Source organism: Sabethes cyaneus, chromosome 3 (assembly GCF_943734655.1).
Source record: "Sabethes cyaneus chromosome 3, idSabCyanKW18_F2, whole genome shotgun sequence".
NCBI lineage: Eukaryota > Metazoa > Arthropoda > Insecta > Diptera > Culicidae > Sabethes > Sabethes cyaneus.
The window spans coordinates 161,126,143-161,152,037 of record NC_071355.1 but is presented as its reverse complement, the minus strand read 5'-3'; the positions used below and the strand labels follow the sequence as shown (position 1 = coordinate 161,152,037).

General features: G+C 37.0%; 1 protein-coding gene across 2 annotated transcripts in view; it reads left to right on the top strand.

Moving 5' to 3' along the window:
- LOC128743484 (uncharacterized) overlaps positions 1-25,895 on the top strand; it is a 222,260-nt gene that overhangs the window by 68,784 nt on the left and 127,581 nt on the right. For both annotated transcript variants that reach the window (XM_053840076.1, XM_053840077.1), the window contains one exon: positions 14,470-14,596. The gene's annotated coding sequence lies outside the window, so the exon portion shown is untranslated. The remainder of the gene's footprint in view (positions 1-14,469; positions 14,597-25,895) is intronic.

Genomic DNA, 25,895 nt, shown 5'->3' with positions numbered 1-25,895 from the left:
GGCAGCCAATAATTTAGTTATGCCACAGTAGTTCTTCACATTCCGTGCTGTAATATAGAACATAATTATAATATATTTTACTAACGGAAATCACAATAAAATGGTTCAGAAACACGTATCGTCTTTTATCTGGTGGCTTCTGCCAAAGATTTTATTGAAAACCACCACCTCCGCATAGCGCATGCCTGGATGTAGTTAAGTTCTTCACATTTTTCCTGCCGACTTACTGTGCAAGTGGAAATTTGCAGTTGACAATGTCAAGACGGTTGATAAACCTTCGCCACAATTTACCATTTCAGTGAACCAGATTTGAATGTGAAAGCCATAAATTCCATCCGTGCCGTTCAACCGAAATCAAACCATGTCAATCAAGTTCCACCAAGTCACAATCAGTGCGAATCCCTTGCTCAGCTTGCGTTTTTTTTGCCAAACCCAGCCAGCAATATGCTGCTGCAGCATCGTTTTGCACCAGGAAGAATGCTGCAGCGAAAGCCGCAGAAGATTCGGAAGGAGGAGGAAGCTTTTGCAGGCGCATATCTTATGACTACTCTTACTCTATAAAAAGTTGTAGATGCCGATCAGATCAGATGCCAAGCGCAGGCAAGGCAAGCACACTGTTACGTATATCATTTTCGACGATTTCGGTTCGCTGACGTCGCCCGTCATAGTTAATCTAATAAATTTAACGTGATAACAATCTGACAGCTACCATGCATGCATGCATGCATGCATGCGATGAGTTTTTCAAAATGCTGGTTTCTGATTCCACTACTAGTACGTAAAACTGATCAGCAAGTGAGACAATTGAGCATATTCCAAGTTTGCATTAGCCAAAGTACATTTCTCTAGAAAATACTAAAATAAACTTATCTTAATTCATCTACCAATTATATTGTTGGCAAAACTCTGCCTATAGTTGAGTTTTGCCAACAATATAATTGGTAGGTAACATCTCTAAAATGGAAAATATAAATGATTCATCCATCTAAAAAGAGAGAGAGATACGTTAGCCCCAACACTTATGCTCTGAAGCACTTGATAATGGCAGAATGTTTTCGGTTAAAAGCTACCTTTTCAGTTTCGAAGCTGTTACAGCTCAACAAGCGCTTGTCAAGTGCAGAATGAAGAATGGCTTTCGGGTTCGGTTTGTGCTCGACGAAAGACGAAAACACTAGTATGCCTAGTTGGGCCGCCGAACATAGTAGAGTGAGTGGGTAACATAAGAATAGACTTTTCCGAACGAAATCACTCGATCCTTGCAAGCTTAATGGCCGACATCGATTTCGTAGATCATTTATGCCATATCGAGCGTAAAAAGGGGAAAATATAGTCATCCGTTTGAAAGGAACTTTGTGATTGGGTGCGTCCGGCTGGCTGCAGGGACCGGCTGGCTGCAGGGACCGGCTGAAGCATCCGGTGGTGGTGGCGACCGTAGTCAGCGAATTCTCAAGTTTGCCTTTCTGTCGAAACACAGTTATAGATAGAAGAATTGTAGCTACGACCGTGGGAAAAAAGCATTCAGTAACCATCAACCGGACATACGTTTTCATAGTTCCACGAGTGGTACTTCTCCCAAGATGCTTTCGAGAAGTTTTACTTTATACTAGCAATCCAGAATGTTGCGGATTGAGGATTTATGGATTGATTTACCGGTATTGTTATTCGAGAATCTACTTACTATAGTAGCGATTTGAGATAAACCCACAGCCAACTTCAACTTCTTCAAGCCAACTTCTCTCAAGTGGTTGGTTTGCAACTCAATCAACGTACCAGCAATTAAGATTGACCTCATGCGGCCGACCGCAAAATCGCAGCCGAGCAGCATATTGTGACATTTATTTTACACTCCACTGGTTTGTCTGCCATCAATTATCATAAATTTCAGCTCAACTAGAGAACTGAGTGCCTGAAAATTTCCCCGCTTTAATGATCCGTAAATTCCATCCGTGCCATTCAACCAAAATCGGGCTATGTCAATCAAGCTGCGAATCACAATCAGCGCGAGTCCCTCGCTCGCTCGGCTGGAAGATTTTTGCCTGTTACAACCAGCAACACAGTGCAACATCTTTTCACTTCAGGAAGAATGACACGAAAGTGTCGGAAGGAAAAAGCATCTGCAGACGCATATCTTATGACTACTTTGCCAGAGGAAGATGCATGAGACGAACGACAGGCAGCAGCACACTGTACCGTTACATGTCATTTTCGACCAGTTTGGTACGCCGACGTCACCCGTCATTGTTAAGCATGCTTGCATTTCGTTTCTGTGACTTCATTATGCAACTCGAAACGATCCGCAGTGAAATGGTTTTTATTTATTCGGGGATTGTGTTGTACTATAACTGTTCCAATTAGTCGTGATTCACGTAATAACTAAGTAAAAATTCAACTAAGTAAAACTCCGAGCAATACGAGAAACGATGTTTTCCTTACACTAGAAATGTGAGTGCCTAAATAGTACTGCGAGAGAGCAATATTAGGCCACCACCCACAAAACATTTTCTCACGAAAATAATAGTTCCATTTTTCCGTGCCATTTTTCACTTTTCCTGTTCCTCCATTTTTTCACTTTTTAAAAAATTATTTTGACTTAGAAAAATGGAGAAATCGTAGAATTTGGTTTCTCCATCGGTTTGCTATTTTTCTCTTTCGCTATTTTTTTCCGTTTTGGATTCCGTATCCCTATTTTTGTCTCGTTTTCTCTCTTTTTCTTTCCCGTTTTTTTTTTGTCTTTAGTCCATTGTTTTCTCTTCCTATGTTGCTTTTTTGTACTTTTTCTGTCCCGCTTTTCACCATTCGCCTGTTCTTTTTCGTTTTTTTTTTGTTTTGTCTTCTTTTCTCCTTGTGTTCGGACTTATTTTTCCTCTTTTCCTATCTCGTTTTTTCTCTTTTAGTTGGTTATTTCCCCTTCCTCTGTTCCTTTTACCTGTCCCGCTTTAACCCTTTTTCTTAATCCTGATTGGTCTTTTCCGTTTTGTTTTGTGTTTTGCTTCCATTCCGTTCTGCTCGATTTCAGACGTATTTCTCCTCTTTTTTGCTAGTTCATTTTTTATTTCCTGTCCCGTGTCGACTTACTCTTTCGGGTTTTCGGTCTCGATTTTCGTCTTTTTTTGCTTTTCTAACGCGTTTGTCGTCTGTTCCATTCTTCTTCTCATTATGTCCTGCTTTTTTTAATTTTCTGTCACGTTCTATTTATATCCTTTCGTCTTTCGTTTCATTTTCCTTTTCTTTTTCCTTACATTTTCTGTTCTTATTCTTTTTCTTCATCTTTTCTTTTTTGTTTCTTTGTCTTTTCTTGTTCTTTTTGTTTTTGTTTTTATATTTTTTTCCTTCCTTTTTCTTTTCTTTGCTTTTTCTTTCCTTTGGGAAATTCTTTGCTTTTTCTTTTCTTTTCTTTTCTTTTTCTTTTTCTCTTTCCTTTCTTTTTCTCCTCTTTTCTTTTTCTTTTTCCTCTTTTTTCTTTTCTATTTCTTCTTCTTTTATTTTTCTCTTTTTTTCTTTTTCATTTCTTTTTCTTTTCTCTTTATATTTTTTCTTTTTCGTTTCTTTTTTCTTTTCCTTTTCTTTTTCGTTTTTTTCTTCTTTTTTCTTCTCTTTTTCTTTTCTTTTCTTATATGTTCTTTTTCTTTTTTTCTCTTCTTTGCTTTTTTCTTTTTTCCTTTTACTTTTCTTTTTCTTTTCTCTTTCTTTTCTTTTTCTCTACTTTTCTTTTTTTTTCTTTCCTTTTCTTTTTTGTTTTTTTCTTCTCTTTTTCTTTTCTTTTACCTTTCTTTTTCTGTTCTCATTCCTTTCTTTTTCTTTTCTTTTTCTATTCTTTTCCTTTGTTTTTATTATCTCTTTCTTTTTCTAATCTTTTTCATTGCTTTTTTATTATTTGCTTTTTCTTATCTCTTTCTTAGCTTTTCCTTTCCTTTTTCTTTTCCGTTTCTTTTTCGTTTTTTTATTCTTTTTCTTTACTTTTTCTGCTCTTTTTCTTTTCTCTTTCTTTTCTTTTTCTCTTCTTTTCTCTTTCTATTTTTTCTTTTTCGATTTTTTTTTTTCTTTTCCTTCTCTTTTTCTTTTCCTTTTTTCTTCTTTTCTTTATCTTTTTTTCTTTTCCTTTTCTTTTTCATTTTTTCTTCCCTTTTTCTTTACTTTTTCTGTTGTTTTTCTTTTCTTCTTCTTTTCTTTTTCTTTTCATTTTCCTTTTTTTTCTGTTCCTATTGTTTTCTTTTTCTATTCTTTTTTGTTTTTGGTTTTCTCTTTCTTTTTCACCGCTTTTTCTTTGCTTTTCCTTTTCTCTTTCTTTTTCTAGTTTTTTCTTTTTCTTTTCTTCTTCTTTTCTTTTTCTTTTCTTTTTCTTTTCTTTTTCTTTTCTTTTTCTTTTCTTTTTCTTTTCTTTTTCTTTTCTTTTTTTTTTTCTTTTTCTTTTCTTTTTCTTTTCTTTTTCTTTTCTTTTTCTTTTCTTTTTCTTTTCTTTTTCTTTTCTTTTTCTTTTCTTTTTCTTTTCTTTTCTTTTTTATTTCTTTTTCTTTTCTTTTTCTTTTCTTTTTCTTTTCTTTTTCTTTTCTTTTTCTTTTCTTTTTCTTTTCTTTTTCTTTTCTTTTTCTTTTCTTTTCTTTTCTTTTCTTTTTCTTTTCGTTTTCTCTTCTTTTCCTTTTCGTTTTTTTTCTTTTCCTTTTCTTTTTTTTCGTTTATTTTTCTTCTCTTTTTCTTCACTTTTTCTTCTGTTTTTCTTTTCTTTTTCTTTTCTTCTCTTTTTCTTTTCTTTTCTTTTTCTTTTCTTTTCCTGTTATTTTTCTTTTCTTTTCTTTTTCTTTTTCTATTCTTTTTATTGCTGTTTCTTTTCTTTTTCTTTTCTCTTTCTTAACTTTTCCTTTTCTTTTTGTTGTTTTTACTTTTTATCTTCTTATTCTTTTGTTTTTTTTTTCTATATAGCCGAAAGTAGACAGCGAAGGCAAAGCCATGGGTATAAAGGTCCTTCAGAACTTGACCATTCTTTATCGACAGACTTCGCAGCCGGTTATTAGAGTACAGGAAAATTACGGGGCTGGTGCAAACATCCTATTAACTCAGTAGCGGCACCGCCCAAACGAGATTCGAACATACGACTCAACATAGAGATTCAACATAGACAGTCAAATGTTAAAATTTGCAAGTCAAAAGTAGAAGGTCCGAATTCAACAGTCAAAAGTCAAAAACCGAGAGTCGAATGTCAAAATTTTTATCAAAAAAGGATATAGCGATCGAGGGTTATAAAATCAAAAGTCAAAAACTAAACTAGAAAATCAACACAAATTAGAATTCAAATCAAAATTCTACATCTGAAAGTCAATATTAAAGACAACGTGAAACAATGTTTACCATCTTCAGATCAAGATACAACAACACACCTATTCATTGACAAATAGAAGGTGTCACGTTCCAATAAACACCCTACGAAACCCTCGAAGCTATTAACACAGAGCTTTTGAGTAAACAGGGTTTCATTGTGTGCCCTCAAATAAACAATACAGCAGTTGTTTTTTCTCCATAGTACAGTACACATTGTCCTATTGTCGTCGACCGGGAGGATGAATCTCCGGCAAACAAAAACGAATTTTTCAATGCACCACAGCGAGCGGTGCAAGTGTCTTTTTCACTATCCGTCCTGCTGTCGCAGATTCTCTGCCCGTGTCAGGCAACAATGACATGGAAAGGAAAATTTTATCGTGCCTCGTAGTAGGTGGGTCTTTCCCAACTAGGCAGTACCCTAGTAGTGCAAAGCCATAGATCGTGCTCTCCCGGTTTATATAAATCCCTGCCGGATATCCGTAAGGAACCGTTACACAGATAGCATTATTTTCCATGCTAGCGCCAACGGCCAAATCGACCACTAGAAAGACTACAATTCGCCTCGTGATGTTTGTAAAGCACCTACGGATTTCGAGCCAGACGACGACTGGAAAAGTAGGTGACATATTCCGAAAACGAGAGAACGAATGAAGGCTTCCGCTGCGACGCGCTAGCTTTTGAGATCTAGCGGATAGATTAATTTCCGAGGAAGGATTGTTTTGGTTGTTTTAAGCTTCCCTCTTACCCCGTTGTTACAACGTCTGTGGATATATGGGTCATGGGTCACAAAGTAATTGTAAACACAAAGTAACTCATGAGTAATGTTTGTCTTTTAGAGTCAAACAATCGCACAAGAAGTGATGTTTACGAGGATCCACTCTTAATGTCTATCGTGAAATAATAATCATTACACAAGCATATCAAAAACAAGAAATCTAATTGCAAGCTTTAGTATTATGAAATTATTTTGTAAGAATCAAATGTAAGTAGTTATAAAAAAAAGTCTGGGAGCACGGTGTCTTTGGGAATATTTCTTGGTATAAAAAGCCCCTTCTTGTGATAGAAACGTTTGGGTGATTAATTGCAGGAGATGCAGGTTTGATATTTTCTGCAAAGTTGTAGCAAATATCAATACAAGTAACTTTGTCAAAGACACCATACTTGTATCTCTTCATGGACATTATCTACAAAGCGTTTTTGGAGCTTTAACCCTTCAAAACGGTATTTGCTTTTACAGGTTTTTTTTTGTTCTTTTAAGCAGGAATTGTTTGATTTGCCACCATTTGCTACCTTGAGAAATATTTGAGTTCAAAGAAGTACTATTTTTCACCAAAAAAAGCTCAACATCTCGGAAAATTCATAAAATAACGTATAATGACATTCTACAAAAACATTGGTTTTTGCAAGGTTAACTACTTTTTAGAGCATTATAAGTACGTAAAAGTTGACCAGATAAGTTAAGGTTAAAAACCCGTTTTAAAAATTTTATCCACCAAAAATGCTTCGTAGATAATTTCCATAAAGAGATATACATAAATGGTATGTTTGACAAAGTTATTTTTATTAATATTTACTACAACTTTGCCGAAAATACCGAACCTGTATCTTGAATATACGAGAAAATAAATTTCGTATCTCACTTTTAAGGAAATTAATCAACCAAAGGTTCCTGTCACAAGAAGGAGCTTTTTTACCAAGAAATATTCCCAAAACACTATAAGCGAAAAATCTCCTGTTTCGGCATAATCTCACACGATCACGTATTTCGCTGTTTGGACCAGTGTGCGTTGTTCTGGAAACTACTAGTGTAAACACTAAATGAAATATGTCTACCATATATCTGGTAAACAAACCACTTTGGCAAATTAGTGATTTTGTTTTGCCACCAATACCTTGTTTCATAAAAATGTCTGATTTTATGTCAAACTAGTGGAATGCCCGGTCTTACTTATGGCTCTTTTTCTCTTAGACACTTGTACATCTATTTTCTTTGCAAAAATCCCTCTTACAAAGAAAAACAAAACTGTTTTTTCCTTGTTTGTACCTTCATCCTTGTCGATGATCACCCCACCCCGTTCTATTCAAACCCCCCTCTGCCTTTCCTCCTACCCAGTTGAACATCCGTTATCGACCAAGGAAATTCGCATAATGCAGGACAAACAACGTTTTACCTTTGTTATACTATATAACAAAGGTTTAGAAATTGGTCGAAAAACACGAAATTGATCCAAGGCCCGGAGGGCCGAGTCACATGTACCAATCGATAGGGTTCGACGAACTGAGCAATGTCTGTGTGTGTGTGTGTGTGTGTATGTATGTGTGTATGTGTGTATGTGTGTATGTGTGTTCGCTCCGAATATTCTATCGCCTGTTACTCGGTGATGGCTGAACCGATTCGACCGCTATTACTTTTGTTTGAAAGGTATTATTGCCTAGTATATCACTATTAAATGGTTTCGTGGTCTGATTTTTCGTTTGAAAGTTATAAGCAAAAATGTGAAAACTACGTGACACGGTTTTCTCCGGAACCACGCAACCAATTTTAACGATATTAGTACCAAACGAAAGCTCTTACTATTACTAAACATTTTGCTAAGTTTTATTGAAAACGGACAAGCAGTTTAAAAGTTAGCCTTGAAAAACTTGTTTTGACTAGGTACAAATGAACGCCTGTTTCTCAGAGATGGCCAAACCGATTTACAAGCTATTAGTTTCGTTTGGCAGGTAATATAGCCGGATAGATCACTATTGAATGGTTTTCTGATTGGACGTTTAATTTGAAAGTTATGAGCAATCGAATACACCACACCAAAATTAACAATAATTTATAATGATTTTAACCAAGATAATTTGCCTAATTTCAATTATTTTAATATCAAACGAGAGGTTTTCACACTACGAATATATATGCAAAATTACTGTTCCATTGAGTTGATCGCCGCAATTCAAATTGTTTGCTTCTGAGTGAAAGCCAGTAAGTAGCTCGAAACGTACGGACAGACTGGCACTTGAATTTGAATTTATTTTCGCCGAAAACCGCCGAGCACAAGAAGCAAACAATGCAAAATTACATAAGAATTGGTTTTACCGGTCAAAAGATATTAACCCTCGAACACTCGCGCCAACTTTTATAACACGGTTACTTGCGCGCACAATAGCCCAAAACCAAAGAAAACGTGCGCACTAGAGTTTTGACTGGGAAAACTTGGTTTTAAGTTTATCGAACCTTTGGAAGAGTTTCTTAAAATTGAAAGCTCTATCGTCTGGTAGAATTTGAATTTTGAATAATCCCCCTAAAAGTGAAATAAAAAAATTATTTTCCTTCAGTTTCAATACAACACATTGATGTGTGCTGCAAACTTTTAGAGCATATTGTTACAAGAAGTTTTGCTGAACACAGTAACCTTCTATCTCTTCAGTGAAGGTAGAAAAATCTTATTTAATATATATGAATGTGTAAAGCCAGTTTTTCTATTCTAACGCTTCTTGTAATTGTTGTATGACTTTTTCATGTATTACAAAGTTATAAAGTTATAAAGTAATAAAAATATACAACTTTGCTGAATTTAGTATACCTCTATGTTTGCATGTTTAGGAACTGTAGAACTTTAATTGTAAAAAATAACCTGATTTGCTTCTATTTGGTTCAAATTTTGTAAACTTATTCAATTTCCAAAAATTTCATGTAAGCCAAACGTGTCGCTTTCTATCTCAAATAGCAAGTAAGATCGTATAACAAAGGTTCCTTTCACCACTAGGTGGATTAAATCAGGTTTTTTATTCTTTTTTGAACCCCCTTCTGTTTGGGGCACCACCTTCTCTTTGTCAATCCACCTGTACTGATTCTGATTCTGTACTGTTCTGCATGAACGAATATGTATGCCAAAGTTGATGAAGAACCGTTCATCCCTTCCAGAGTTATGGCTGTACCTACACATTCTCTTTTTTTATATCTAGACTAGCTCGTATTGCCACAAATTAACCTGTGTTGTACATAAATCATGAATCTCGGATGATCTTTGTCACAATCTCGAGTTTTGCAAGCCCCCCAGTGGGCGGCGCTTCCGACGGGGGGTCACCGGCAACACTCGCGACCGTCTCGTCCTGAATGATCTAGTGTTACTATAGATAGTTTTTGTGGTCTTGTATTGACTAATGTTTTATGGAAGAGTCTCGAATTTCTCGAGTTCGATTAGTTTTTGAGTTTCGCAAAAATTTCTGTTTTATTTGTATGAGAGTCCACATCCCCCTACCACAGGGGTGAGAGGTCTCTAACTATCGTAAAATAAATTCAAGACTCCAAAATCTCTCACATGCCAAATTTGGTTCCATTTGCTTGATTAGTTCTCAAGTTATAAGGAAATTTGAATTTCATTTGTATGGGAGCTCCCCTCTTAAAAGGGGAAGGGGTCGTAATTCACCATAGAAAAAATTTCTGCCATCTAAAACTCCCACATGCCAAATTTGGTTCCATTCGATTGATTAGTTCTCGAGATAAGAGGAAATTTGCATTTCATTTGTATAGAAGCCCACCCTCTTAAAGGGGAGATGGGCCATAACTCGCTTTCTAAAGAAGAGAGGGGTCTCAATTCACCATACAAAAAAATCTTGCGTCCAAAACCACTTACATGTCAAATTTGGTTCCATTTGCTTGATTAGTTCTCGAGTTATGAGGAAATTTGTTTTTCATTTGTATAGGAGCCCCCCCCCTCTTAAAGTGGGGAAATCCATAGAAAATATACCATAGAAAATATTCTTGCCTACAAAAACACCCACATGCCAAATATGGTTCCATTTGCTTGATTAGTTCTCGAATTATGAGGAAATTTGTATTTCATTTGTGTAGAAGCACCCCCTCTTAAAGTTGGGTGGGGTCCTAATTCACCATAGAAAATATTTTTGCCTCCAAAAACCTCCACATGCCAAATTTGGTTCTATTTGCTTGATTAGTTCTCGAGTTATGAGGAAATTTGAATTTCATTTGTATAGAAGCCCCCCCTCCTAAAGTGGGTAGCGGTCCCGATCCATCATAGAAAAAAATTTTGTCTCCAAAAACACCCACGTGCCAAATTTGGTTCCATTTGCTTGATTAGTTCTCGAGTTATGAGGAAATTTGTATTTCGTTTGTATAGGAGCCCCCCTCTTAAACTTGGGAGTGGTCCCAATTCACCATAGAAAATATTCTTGCGCTCGAAAACTTTCACATGCCAAATTTGGTTCCATTTGCTTGATTAGTTCTCGAGTTATGAGGAAATTTGTATTTCGTTTGTACAGGAGCCCCCCCCTCTTAAAGTGGGGAGGGGTTCTAATTCACTATAGAATATATTCATGCCCTAGAAAACTTGCACATGCCAAATTTGGCTCCATTTGCTTGATTAATTCTCGAGTTGTGAGGAAATTTGCATTTCCTTTGTATAGGAGCCCCCCTTCCTAAAGTGGGGAGGTGTTTCAATACATCATAGAAAAAAATAATGCCTCCAAAAACACCCACATGCCAAATTTTGTTCCATTTGCTTGATTAGTTCTCGAGTTATGAGGTAATTTGTATTTCGTTTGTATAGGAGCCCCCCCTCTTAAAGTTGGGAGGGGTCCTAATTCACCATAGAAAATATTCTTGCCCTCGAAATTTTTCACATGCTAAATTTTGTTCCATTTGCTGGTTAGTTCTTCAGTTATGAGGAAATTTGTATTTCATGTGTATAGGATCCCCCCCTCCTAAAACGGGTAGGGGTCCCAATTCATCATAGAAAAAATTTTTGTCTCCAAAAACACCCACATGCCAAATTTGGTTCCATTTGCTTAATTACTTCTCGAGTTATGAGGAAAATTGTGTTTCTTTGGTACAGGAGCCCCCCCTCTTAAAGTGGGGAGGGGTCCTAATTTACTATAGAAAATATTCTTGCCCTCGAAAACCTTCACATGCCAAATTTGGTTCCATTTGCGTGATTAGTTCTCGAGTTATGAGGAAATTTGTATGGAAGCCCCCCCTTTTAAAGAGGAGAGGAGTCATAATTCCTCTTATAAAGAGGGGAGGGGTCTCAATTTACCATAGAATAAATTCTTGTCACCGAAAACACCCACATGCCAAATTTTGTTCTATTTGCTTGATTAGTTGTCGAGTTATGGAGAAATTTGTGTTTCATTTGTATCGGAGCCCCCCCTCTTAATGGGGGGAGGGGTTTCTAACCATCACTAAAACCTTTCCTGGCCCCAAAAAACCTCTACATGCATATTTTCATGCCGATTGGTTCAGTAGTTTTCGATTCTATAAGGAACATACGGACAGACAGACAGACAGACAGACAGACAGACAGACAGACAGACAGACAGACAGACAGACAGACAGACAGACAGACAGACAGACAGACAGACAGACAGACAGACAGACAGACAGACAGACAGACAGACAGACAGACAGACAGACAGACAGACAGAAATCCTTATTTATAGGTATAGATTTCAAGTCAGTGGTCACCTTGGTTTTGTCTTCGAGCCCCTTAAACATTTGTTTTCAAAAAACAAAACTTTTTCGTCGTTACTTTGACGTACCGTACCTCCCCTATTAGCACTCGCTACCTCCGTTTGTATCCTTTTTCCATCCTTTTTGTCCGACAGCCACTTATACATCTGTTTTCTCTCCGAAAATCCCCCACAATAAAAGAGAAGCTTGCACAATTGCTACCGGTCCAAATTTAAGAGAAAAGCAACTTCCTTTACTATTTTGGACCTCCACACCTCGCTTTGCCAACCCTCCTGTCCTAATTTCACTTATGTCAATGAATATGCATGCCAAATGCGATGGAGAACGATCCAGGCGTTTCAGAGTTATGGTGGAACATACCCACATACGTACATACATACACTCGCGTGCGGTTTTATATATTTAGACAATCGTCAAATACCTGAAATGATGACTTCCTTGTTTCATTTGAAGAGAATGGTAGTTTAAGCGCGTCGAGAGCTACAAATAGTTTACGGAAACAACGTGAATGGTTCCGTCCTTTAAAGCGACGGTGATTTCAATATTGATGGTCGTCTGCGTGAAGTAAAACCAAATGCCATTGAAAACGCTGGATTGGGGGCATTGCACCATGAGAATTCGTGCAAAATTTGCATCAGTATTAGCAGTTACTTGCCAAGCTTTTTCCAAGCGATTGCATACGTTAGAAACTATACAAAAGTGAGGAATCGATTTGATAAGTATTTGGTGGCATCAAATTTGTATTATCCATTATGGGCTGTTGGAACCCGATGAAACCATCACTGGGAAACTAGTTTGCTGCACCGCGTCTCCTATAAACTTACCATAAGTGTGGCGTAGCAATACAAAATGGCGCACCAATCAAAATTGAACTTATCGCGGTTGTAAAATCATTTTTTATGCGAGGCCGTGTTGCTATATTCCAGTATTTTGTTTTAGCTCGCAAACAAAACAACGGATTTTTTTTAATCTTTGAAATTGATTGAATTTGTTGTTATTGTTGTTGTTACTAGTTTATTAGGACTTTTTTGATTGAATTTGATTTCACTAGACACAATCACGGATAAGATACAACACTTATAACTCTTACAAAATGTTCTACATCCTCCTAGTAATTGTGGCTCTTACGTTGGCCCGAAAAATTTATTTGTTAAATTTGATTTTGTTTGAATTTTACAAAACCAATAAAATTTGGATATTTTTGAAAAATTTGTCTAACTTTAAAATTAAAAAAAAAAATCTAAAAGAGTGTCCATCGATAGCTCTTCACCAGATTTTAGGGCATAATTTAAGCTATCTCTTAAAAAAATTAAACAAATCGGAGAGGAAGGTTTTCAGATAATTGACATTTTATGGTTTTTATTACGGTTTTTTTCTTTTTAGATTTTAAATTTGCAATAGCTTAAGAACGACTGGGCCTACGAAAAAAGTTTATATGACATAAATTGTTTTTTTTTTGTTAGATTATAGTCACTTTAACAGCTTTGGTCATTCGTGACTTCTGCGGGTTTGGGATTTGAACCCGGGTCCTCGGCGTGAGAGGCGTGAATGCTAACCACTACACCAGAACTGACCCCACATAAATTGTTCAATATGATGCGTAGAATTTGATTTTCTTTAAGTTTTACAAAAAAGCTGTAGAATATTTTGAGATAATTGACATTTACTGATTTATAACATGGGTTTGAAGTTTTTTCTTTCAGTGTAATTTTTTCCTGAAAATATACTTAATTTCTAACAACTTTTCCTTTGACGTCATTTTGTTCAAATAAGTAGTTTTCAAGATATGATTTGTTAACAAAAAGTAATCTCATTGCTTAGTACGCCCTTTACAAAAGTTACAGTTGACGAAAAAAAATCAATTTACTTATTTATTTGCTTGCTAAAATCAAGTTTAGTGAAAAATGAATTCTTGCGTGGTATCCAACATATCAAGAAAATTTCATTCCAATCAAAAATAATCGAGTTAGAAATGGTCTTTTTTCAGCGTTTTGAGCACGAATTGCTCTGACTGGCTTTCACTCATCATCTGCGGACACTAAAACATTATATTAAACAACATCATACATTATAACTAAGTAATAAAAGATTAAAGCTAAGTAACATCATACAATTGAATCGATAGAAATCAATCTATTTCTGCTAATGATTGTCAGCCAACAACTGTTTTGCCATCAAATCTGCAATGAAATCCGCAAAAGCGTCTTAAACAGTTTGCAATCACAAAAACTTTCTAATTTACCATGACTATTATGATTATTCTGTAAACGAAGTTCGCAGTTCATTCAATGGACTTTAACGAGCTTTAAAAAATACAATGTCCATGAAAAAGCGAGAAATATGAGAAAGCAAATAAGGTTTTCTCGGATTGCCAATTGGCGTGATCTATGGGAATGAGGGGTTTGAGGCGAATAAAGTAATCACTGCTACGCAGTGAGCCTTTTACGGTGATAGTGAAATTTGCTTGCTTACTTATTGAGAGCAATTGGACGTAGTAAAAGGATCACCACTGTCAATGAATGATTGCATAAACTAGCGAGCCGCAGTTCCGCTTTGCTGCACACTTTTAAGATTTAAAATCCAATTGTGTTTTGAAAAGTTACCTAACTTAACTATGAATTTACAATCCTTACCATATATCTACTCATCATTGTTTTATTTTTCTTTATTTTCAGATCCAGTTTGTTGTGTAGAGTGTGACAATAGCAAATATTCGTACAAGGTGTTGCTTTGAAGTATGTGAAGTTATGTGTTTACATAATCAGTGCAAGTTCTTCTTCGGCTCCGGTGATTCAACAAAAGGTAATTTGAACCGTCCTGGTTCGAGGCTTTCACGTTCTTCTGTTTATTGCCGTATTTAAAATCGCTCCTGAGGCGGTAGATATCATTATTTCACATGAGAGTGTGTAATTGGCACTCTGAATGTACTACTTCCTTATGAGAGAAGTATCTTCAGGCTAAACCAGATCAGAAATAGGCCAGTACTCAATACGTCGGGTTAAATAAATGACTTGCGGAATTCCTACATGAGCATTGACACAGTTATCTCATAAAGGAGGAACGTAGCAAGAAGGCCGTATTCTTCAGAACTCTATCAGTGTTATGCACAACATACAAAGCCAAAGGTGGCTTCTACTTACTCAATTTAATCAGTTGACAGCACGCTCTAATCATTGCAAATTGTCAATCTTGAATGACTGTTGCATTTTCGTAATATGTTCGAAGTTTGATTTTCTTTAGAAAAAATTAGGTCAACTATATATTTATTCTGTTTTATTTTCTCTAGGACTAACTTCTACTAACAACACGTACAAATCTTACACTCATTTGTTTAATTTGAACCGCCACATTAATATTAACCTGAATCTTAAAATTAATTCGTTTTTAGAAATATCTGAGCTTCACCTCAAGCAACTAGTCTTAATGGTAAAAGTTGACAAACCAAATTGGGAGTCGAAAATGTGCCTGTCTGAATTTAATAGTAACGACATAAAACATGGCATATGGATAATAGACATAGTAAATTTGTAATAAGATTTTTATACTTTCACTCGCTATCACACTTTCAAGATATATCTGGCACCGGTAGCAATGCAGTATAACATTTTTCAAATAAATATGAGAAATCCCAAATCCAATTGATACAAACGAATAAATCATAAATGCATTCCTGATTGATTTATGCATTTATTGTCAATAAACAGAAAATATTGGTTTTGGTGTTCAGCCATGAGGCACCATATGAGGCTGAACCAATGATACCCTATCTCCCTCTCAGCTTCAATTTAACTGTTATGCAGCGAGATTTGTCGATCCCCAACGTTGTAAAGCCAACTATTTGCCATCAAACTTTATAGATGCTGAGAGTGTTTAATAGTATGTGTCACGGTTGAATATTGTATCACAGATTCACCGGAACAAACGACGCATTAAAAACTCAGACGCCTCGATCATAAAAATTAGATGTTTTCAGAGTAATGACATGGTTTGATTGGCTTTCTGTTCAACACCAGCGAGACTTTTGTTTTCAGTGATGCTCTAGGATTTTTTATGCTCCGCAAATAATGCCTCACAATTTGACCTGGAATGTGCACCACAAGGTAACATTCTGAAATTCATTATTACTGGTCTGTAGGTACCAATTACCGTGATTGAAATTGAGGTCAACTAGCTATAAAATCATCTCAAGCACACATTAAAAACACCGCTAGTTTTATAAGGAAAATATTGCCCTGTATTTGTTGTCTCGCACCCAGAGAAGAGCTAGTTTTACTGATACTTATTACCAGTTTATAAAAAAATAACTGAGAATCCAAAATAAAACGAGTTGAAAATACGTCTTTTATGACTATGAAAAGATTAAAATCGAATAAGCTTGAAAGTGAGCAAACACTGTATCATTACCGTCAAACAATAGCAGTGTTAACAATTTTAAACTCAACATTAAAAGCAAACTCATCAGTCGTAGAGAGACAGGTACACGTACATCAAGGCTGGCGAGAAATTCCTTATCTACTTTGCAGAGCCCTCTGATAACATCCAAAATGGTCTTAGCATCCATAATGTGAAAAAATGAAAGTGTTAATATAAAGATAAAAATTTCGCCATTACTTAGAATAGCATATGGTTGGTCTACCCAATCATAACAAATGATGTTGTTTTGTTATCAACTTGTCTAACAACGGTTGTTATTGATTAGATAAATTATAACAACTGTTTTTATAAATTATCCTCCGAAAGTGGTTCAAATAACAAAATATATTAATACCTATACCTGATTTATAACAAACCCTGTAATGATTTTATCTAAATTGTAACACATTGTGTAAAAGGTTAATTGTCAACATTTCCAGATATTCCAAAAGTAAGCAAGCAAATAAAGATAGGGTCTTTTTCTAATTCCCGTCGTAATAAGGAAAGCCATTCTAATTTTCATCATTTGCTGGATGGATTTAGTGAATACTCCAAACGTTCTTGTACTGATTTGAGTAAAACACACTTACCTTCCGATCCGTGAACTTTGAAATCACTGAAAAGCGACTATTAAAGCATATTATTGAAATTAAGCAACTGACTTTATTGCTAAAATTCATCGTACCGTTTTAAAATCCGTCCAACAAAATTTTTCATCGTCCGAACTAAAAATCACAACAATGTTTACGAAGCTAACGCGCATGTATTTGTGTAGGACGGCATGACAAATGTTATTCTACAAAATTTCTGCAGGTCAGGCAAGTTTTTCTGGCTGTGGAGAAACGACAATGACTTGCGTGAGTTATTTTCACTTATGAATGACGGAAATTAAAACGATTAGTCGACATTGTCTTCTTCGTCGCACGAAAAAACGTAGGAAATTTGGCTGGTAGGACTTCTTTAATGATAAAAAGCATTTAAATAGATCTCAGCTCACTTTGATTGATTGCGTATGATAGACAACTAACTAAAATATTAGGGAATAACTAGTTTTGCATTGTGTGTCATAAAAATGCTGATATTTTCAATAATTTGTGTTGGATAGGACGGGAATAGGCAATTACGACGATGTAGCAACATACCCTATATCAACAAGTATTTGTCACTAACTGTGAAGTGACGTATTTAATATAGTTTCAAAATGATGATGGCTTTTGCTGTTTCTTGCTGTTACTATTTTGTTATAAAAGTGATCAATAGCATTTTTAGTGGCGGAATCTATATCGCTCATTCATAAAAGCCGTGGGCTTAAACCGTCATTAGACATTACCCTTCTTTATCGACAGACTTCGCAGCCGGCTGTTTAGAGTACAGGAAAATTACGGGGCCAGTGTAACGATCCTACTGACTCTATCAAGCAAGCACCGTCTAGCCGAGATTCGGACATGCGACGACTGGCTTGTTAGACCAGCATCGTACCTCGAAGCTAAGTAGGCGGTTAATCGCTCATTCATAAGTCAATATGTTACTCCTATCTGAATGTGTTATAAACATAAATTTTTCTCTTTTTAATTTCTACAGGGTGTTCAATAAGTTCGAATATACTTTGAAAATGTGTTTGAAAAATGCAAATACTAGACATTCTTCTCTGAGTCAATTTTTATTGAAGTAGTGTTTATTTGTGCTTTATGACGAGCTGGGAGGCCACAAAGTCTTATCAAGAAAATCAGTCAAATTCCCTCGACACCACGCTTGGACGATATTCGCCGTGTGGGCCGGTGCGCCGTCCTGTTGAAAGACTTAATGATCTTTCTCGTAGAGGTCACGAAGTGCCGGGGCCACAACCTTCTCCAGAATAGTCCAGTCTTATAGTACGCGGCGTTGATTTTCACGTTTTTCTCGACAAACACGGATGGAAGCTTTCCTGGGATACAGCTCCCCAAACCATCAACGACGCGGCGCTCTGAAACAGCAGGATGTTTATGTGGGACGGGGAGATGCTGGCCAACATAAGCGCCCACAGCCGATCATTTCGGACATTGTGCGGCTGTTGCAAGATGAAGAGTTTCTCATCAGAAAACACGAACTCCTGACCAGCGTGCCGCGAATGTATCTGCTTTGCTCTGTCCAGCCTCTTCTTCATTGTAGCCTCCGTTACTCCGTGAACCTTGCGTTGCTTGTACGGCTTGCATCCCAGGTCCTTCGCCCTGATGGTGTGGGCAATCCCGATCGACACATCCAGGTCAACAGCGGTCTTCCGGATCGAGCGGTACATTTTTCGACGAACCTGCTCCCTCACCACCTTGAAGGCTGCTGGTGTCCTCGCCGAACGCGGCCGCCCAGATCTAGCACGGTCCTTGGTCAAGCCCGTCTCCCGGTACCGTCGGATGGTGTTACTTCTCGCATGGTGCACTTCTTGCAAACAAATTTACTACGACGTTGCGGTACTCCTTCATCGCGCGCGGTAAACAAATAACAAATGACATCAAGTCGACACCTTGCGCGTCGGTTAGCCTATATATAAGGCTAAAGCTGACATCAATACCAATACACAGAATGCACTTAAACAACGATGAAAAGTTGTATTCGAACTTATTGAACACCCTGTAATTAGTTTATTTTCGATTTGTAAATATGAATATCAGAATGTGTTATAAAACAGACATAATCTGGTTATGGCCGCCCGAGCAGGAGCGAGGAGCATAATAATATCAAAATGTGTTGTTGGAAATCGAATACCTCATATCAAAATTTGGTCTTGTTTTGGCTGACATAGTTGGTAAAATAACAAAAAATAATATCAAAATTTTACTCATTTAAGGCCAAAAGAATAACTACTTGTGTTATGTGAATAACAAAGCAATAACATGACTGTATTCAGAGTTTAGAATAACATATTTTAGTATTATTAAGGTATTGAATAACAAATGCAGTAGTATATCTATACCTATAAAGAAGGATTTCTGTCTGTCTGTCTGTCTGTCTGTCTGTCTGTCCTGTGTTCCTTATAGAATCAAAAACTACTGAACCAATCGGCATGAAAATTTGCATGTAGAGGTTTTTGGGGCCAGGAAAGGTTTTAGTGATGGTTAGAGACCCCTACCCCCACTAAGAGGGGGGGCTTCCATACAAATGAAACACAAATTTCTGCATAACTTGAGAACTAATCACGCAAATAGAACCAAATTTGGCATGTGGGTGTTTTCGGTGACAAGAATTTATTCTAGGGTAATTTGAGACCCCTCCCCTCTTTATAAGGGGAATTATAACTCCTCTCCCCTTTAAGAGGGGGGGGGGCTCCTATACAAACGAAATACAAATTTCCTCATAACTCGAGAACTAATCAAGCAAATGGAACCAAATTTGGCATGTGAAGGTTTTCGAGGGCAAGAAAATTTTCTATGGTGAATTAGGACCCCTCCCCACTTTAAGAGGGGGGGGGCTCCTGTACAAATGAAATACAAATTTCCTCATGACTTGAGAACTAATCAAGTAAATGGAACCAAATTTGGCATGTGTGTGTTTTTGAAGACAAAATTTTTTTCTATGATGAATTGGGACCCCTCCCCACTTTAAGAGGGGGGGGGGGGCTCCTATACAAACGAAATACAAATTTCCTTATAACTCGAGAGCTAATCCAGCAAATGGAACCAAATTTGGCATGTAGGTGTTTTTGGAGGCAAGAATGTTTTCTATAATGAATAAGAACCTCTCCCCACTTTAGGAGGGGGGGCTCCTATACAAATGAAATACAAATTTCCTCATAACTCGAGAACTAATCAATCAAATAGAACCAAATTTGGCATGTGGGTGTTTTCGGTGACAAGAATTTATTCTATGGTAAATTGAGACCCCTCCCTCTTTATAAGGGGAATTGTAACTCCTCTCCCCTTTAAGAGGGGGGGCTTCCATACAAATTTCCTCATAACTCGAGAACTAATCAAGCAAATGGAACCAACTTTGGCATGTGAAGGTTTTCGAGGGCAAGAAAACTTTCTACGGTGAATTAGGACCCCTCCCCACTCTAAGAGGGGGGGCTCCTGTACAAATGAAATACAAATTTCCTCCTAACTCGAGAACTAATCAAGCAAATATAACAACATTTGGCATGTGGGTGTTTTTTTTTGGTGACAAGAATTTATTCTATGGTGAATTGAGACCCCTCCCCTCTTTATAAGAGGAATTATAACTCCTCTCCCCTTTAAGAGGGGAGACTTCCATACAAATTTCCTCATAACTCGAGAACTAATCAAGCAAATGCAACCAAATTTGGCATGTGAAGGTTTTCGAGAGCAAGAAAATTTTCTATGGTGAATTAGGACCCCTCCCCACTTTAAGAGGAGGGGCTCCTGTACAAATGAAATACAAATTTCCTCATAACTCGAGAACTAATCAAGCGAATTGAACCAAATTTGGCATGTGTGTGTTTTTGGAGACAATTTTTTTTTCAATGATGAATTGGGACCCCTCCCCACTTTAGGAGGGGGGGTCCTATACAAACGAAATACAAATTTCCTCATAACTCGAGAACTAATCCAGCAAATGGAACCAAATTTGGCGTGTAGGTGTTTTTGGAGGCAAGAATTTTTTCAGTGATGAATTAGGACCTCTTCCCACATTAGGAGAGGGGGCTCCAATACAAATGAAATACAAATTTCCCCATAACTCGAGAACTAATCAAGCAAATAGAACCAAATTCGGCATGTGGAGGTTTTTGGAGGCAAAAATATTTTCTACGGTGAATTAGGATCCTTCCACACTTCAAGAGGGGGGGCTTCTACACAAATGAAATACAAATTTCCTCATAATTCGAGAACTAATCAAGCAAATGGAACCATATTTGGCATGTGGGTGTTTTTGGAGGCAACCATTTTTCCCATGATGAATTAGGACTTCTTACCTTTTTAGGAGGGGGGGGCTCCCATTCAAACGAAATACAAATTTGCTCATAACTTTAGAACTAATCAAGCAAATGGAACCAAATTTGGCATGTGAGAGTTTTAGATGGCAGAATTTTTTTTCTGTGGTGTATTACGACCCCTTTCCCTTTTAAGAGGGTGGGCTCCCATACAAATGAAATACAAATTTCCTTATAATTTGAGTGCTAATCAAGCAAATGGAATCAAATTTAGCATGTAGGAGATTTTTGAGTCTTGAATTTATTTTATGATAGTTAGAGACCTCTCACCCCTGTGGTAGGGGGATATGGACTCTCATACAAATAAAACAGAAATTTTTGCGAAACTCAAAAACTAATCCAACTCGCGAAATTCGAGACTCTTCCATAAAACATTAATCAATAACAAGACCACAAAAACTATCTATAGTAACACTAGATCATTCAGGACGAGCCGGTCGCGAGTGTTGCCGGTGACCCGCCGTCGGAAGCGCCGTCCACTGGGGGGCTTGCAAAACTCGAGAAGTGACAAAGATCATCCGAGATTCATGATTTATGTACAACACAGGTTAATTTGTGGCAATACGAAGTTTGTCGGGTCAGCTAGTAAGATATAAAAAAATCATGTTATAAAATATTTATATAATCTAAAATCTCTTTATTCAATAAAAAAAATTGAATGAAATATATCGAATATCATTTTAAGGCCAAAATAAGATATGATAACAAAGTCAGTTATTAAACTCATCTTACAAGCACTGTTTTAAATATCTACTCGATAACAAAATGTGTTATCAATGAATATCCATATCTATTCAATAACAAAATATACCATTATAACACAGTTTGATATTGTTTTTATATTATTTTGCTCTTTGCTCCTGCTCGGGCCTCCTGATCGGGTAGGTTTCAAATTTCTCCTTCGAACTCCACTTTGGTTTAACGAATTAGCACCGCTGATTTTTCTGGCGAACTTCAATGACTCAACAGTGGAGTTGATCCTCCAGAATCGTACTTCTTCATTCTAGTAGCATAGAGCCCGGGTTGTTCTTGCATTATCAAGAATTCGTCTCTGCTGTACTTAGCCCTGGGCTACTCGTCGCCAATTCGTTGAGCGTCTCAAAACATGCAAGTCGACTTCAACCTGGTCAAGCCGTCCCCTCTATTCCTGGTGCCGATGGGTTTCTTGAAATTAACAGATTTCACAGCACAGTCGTTCGGCATCCTTGCAACGTGGACAGCCTACCGTAGTCTCCCAGCCTTCTCCAGGTGTTATAGAAACAATTCTGTCTTTCTGACAAGACCGGTAGCGGAATGCAACGTTTGCGTAACGGTGGGATACGGCCTTTCCATTCATGAGAGCCATTTTTTAAATAAATTCAAATATCAGGTAGTATCACACTCGAAACCTCCTAAAGTATAATTAAATTATCACTTCCACAAAAGAACTCTTAAAAAATGACAAATCAAAATTTTTGAAAACTTAAAAAAACTACAGTCGGATTTGCGAGCTATTTCCGAAAGGGGACTCAAAATCATATTACATGGCACATTATTTAACGGTCGCCCATAAAATGTGAGTTCGTTTCCCCTTCGGGCAGGCGAAAACATGCTTTTAATTTGCTTTTGCTGCTTTCCCGATATTAACACCCTCCCACCAACCTACTTGGTATGCATGGCCACGTCCAAATGGTTATTTGCATCTTTATTTTGTCGTAAAACAAGTACAAGATTAGTTTCTGCCTCCGAGCAAGACTGATTATATCCTTCCGCATTATTTCACCGCTACTGTTCGACCATTTAGCTCGAACATTATGTTTGCTACATTAGAGGAACCATATATGTGTACGCACAGAGATGGCTATCAAATCTGTCCCAAAACAAACTAGTTAAATTTGATGTTTCACAGTAACGTTGCTGAATAAGATTTTCACGGAAATTCTAAAAATAATATTAAATGGAGAATACCCGGTTAGTTATCATTGGGTCAACTTTCATTATGGTTGTTCCACAGATCACAAAGGGATTAGTACATGCACGTTGAGCATTTAATTAAAAGGAGCCGGAACGAAATTTCGTCGTTGAAAAAGCTATGTTCGAAGTTCATTTCATTTCATCCTCTTCACAATCAGGGATGGCACAATCCCTTTGACGCAATTCACATTCATTTGACAGTACCGTCTCAGTCAAGCAGAATTTGAAAAAGTTATATATGGGACGATTGAAGAACTAGTTATTATCTATAACTTTTCTGAATAAAGTTGGGCTATATCTTTTGTATTTACGATGATACAACGCTAATAGCTCATTAGTAGCAAAGTGAACGTTCACTTAGCTACTAATGAGCTACCAGCATTGTAGCACCGTAACTACAAAAGATACAGCATAACTTTATTCAGCAAATTTGTTGATAATAGCTAATTCTACAAATGTTCCATATAAAATTTTGTCAAATTTTGCTTGGCTGAGACGGTACTGTCAAATGAATGTGAATTGAGCTAAAGTAATCGTGCCATCCCTGTCACAATACTGATCTTTTGTAAAATTGAGCAAAAGATTTATAATTGCATTATAGAAATACGACATCTGGGTGTAATGTTATCAATTTATAACAGTATAGGGAAGAACTGAGTCCCAGTCAAGAATCTATTCAATACTTTAAATGAAATGTTCATGGAACTGACTCCTAATCACCTTTCCTATTGTTTGCCTATTGCTGAAAGCTGAAACTTATACTGGTGCCATTGCAAAAACAAAGCTAATACACGCAGATTTGTGCCTCCTACCCGCCTTGGGTGGGGGTCAGCTGACAATCCACAACCGCTGACAGCTAGCCCTAGCGCTACGAAAGTCATTTTTCAACAGTGATTTTGCTAAGACGATATCTTCTACTTTTTATTGCTCTTCCTGGAGAGATACCTAACGAAAAACAGCTCGTTCATAATTCTCTGTAACATGCTTAGCTACGCTCGTACAGTCTAGCGGTGCAAGTTCGAGCAGGCGGAAAAGATTTTTCAACATTTTCGAATGCCTTTTGCACAACCTTCACTGAGTTCACCACCTCCGGTGTCTTACGCAGAGGTAACATAGGTAATCTTGCCTTTCTTTCATGTTATCGTATTATAAGCGTGACAAATTGATAGGCCACGAATGGCCCGTTGCTGCCTACGTGGCATGAGTTAATACTTACCTATACCGACTTTTTCTACCGTACCCTCATTCTGACACGAAGCTAGACTATTCTCCGAAGAGGATGTTTTAGCATCAACCATCAAGTGACTGTGACTGGTTGCAATTTGTGCTTTAGCAGTGTCTACATTTGAAACTGAGACCAACAAAATCTCAAGTGGATTAGCACTAAATTGAGTTTCAGGATTTAGATTGGAAACTGATTGCAGGCAATATTCGCGAGGGAGACATCATATTTTAATCATTTAGTAGCCTCAGGTGTAATAGTATAGGGCCATCATCCGAAACAGTTATTCCAGAAACTGCTTTAAAGATCTATCCTATGAAGCAAGGAGCGTAGTCTGATAGTGTTATTAAATAGGGGTAAAAAAGAAAAAAACATGAAAATGTAATTAATTAAAATACAAGCTTATAAAAAAGTAGGGTACTGGAGGGTATTTTCAGCCCATTAAGCGGTAGCCTGAACAATATTCAGAAATTACGTTGAAACTATATTTATTCGAGATTTTTATACCATTTGATAGAATAATATTTACTGAATATCGTCGTGCATTTTGGTCTTAATAAAACACTACTGAATTTGAGTTATAGTCGCGAAAAATGATGAAGTTGCTGCGGCTAAATTGTGCCCATTTTCTATAGTGCTGTCTGTGTTGCTTAAATATTCGGTAGGCCGAAAAAGCCTACACAGGGATTACTGGTTTTCGAAAATAGTTCAAAAGAAAGACGGATGGATAACGTATCGGTATTGCCTACATACCGGCTAATTGAAGATAACTAGTTTTGCAGTGACAACAGCTTGCTGCTGGCGCTAGAGTATCATTGAATCGTTCATATACACTAGCAGCAGAAGCAAGTGGTTGTCACTCAAATAGTTTCAGACGCAACTGCCTCGCATATTAATAGTAGTATAAATAGTGCACCATTTGCTGAAATTAAAAACAAAACGCTGCAAATTGCTAGTGAATAAAAATCTATATAATCTATACCTATAAAGAAGGATTTCTGTCTGTCTGTCTGTCTGTCTGTCTGTCTGTCTGTCTGTCTGTCTGTCTGTCTGTCTGTAGGTTCCTTATAGAATCGAAAACTACTGAACCAATCGGCGTGAAAATATGCATGTAGAGGTTTTTTGGGGCCAGGAAAGGTTTTAGTGATGGTTAGAAACCCCTCCCCCCACTAAGAGGGGGGGCTCCCATACAAATGAAACACAAATTTCTGCATAACTCGACAACTAATCAAGCAAATAGCACAAAATTTGGCATGTGGGTGTCTTCGGTGACAAGAAGTTATTCTATGGTAAATTGAGACCCCTCCCATCTTTATAAGGGGAATTATAACTCCTCTCCTCTTTAAAAGCGGGGGCTTCCATACAAATTTCCTCATAACTCGAGAACTAATCAAGCAAATGGAACCAAATTTGGCATGTGAAGGTTTTCGAGGGCAAGAATATTTTCTATAGTAAATTAGGACCCCTCCCCACTTTAAGAGGGGGGGCTCCTGTACCAAAGAAACACAATTTTCCTCATAACTCGAGAAGTAATCAAGCAAATGGAACCAAATTTGGCACGTGGGTGTTTTTGGAGACAAAAATTTTTTCTATGA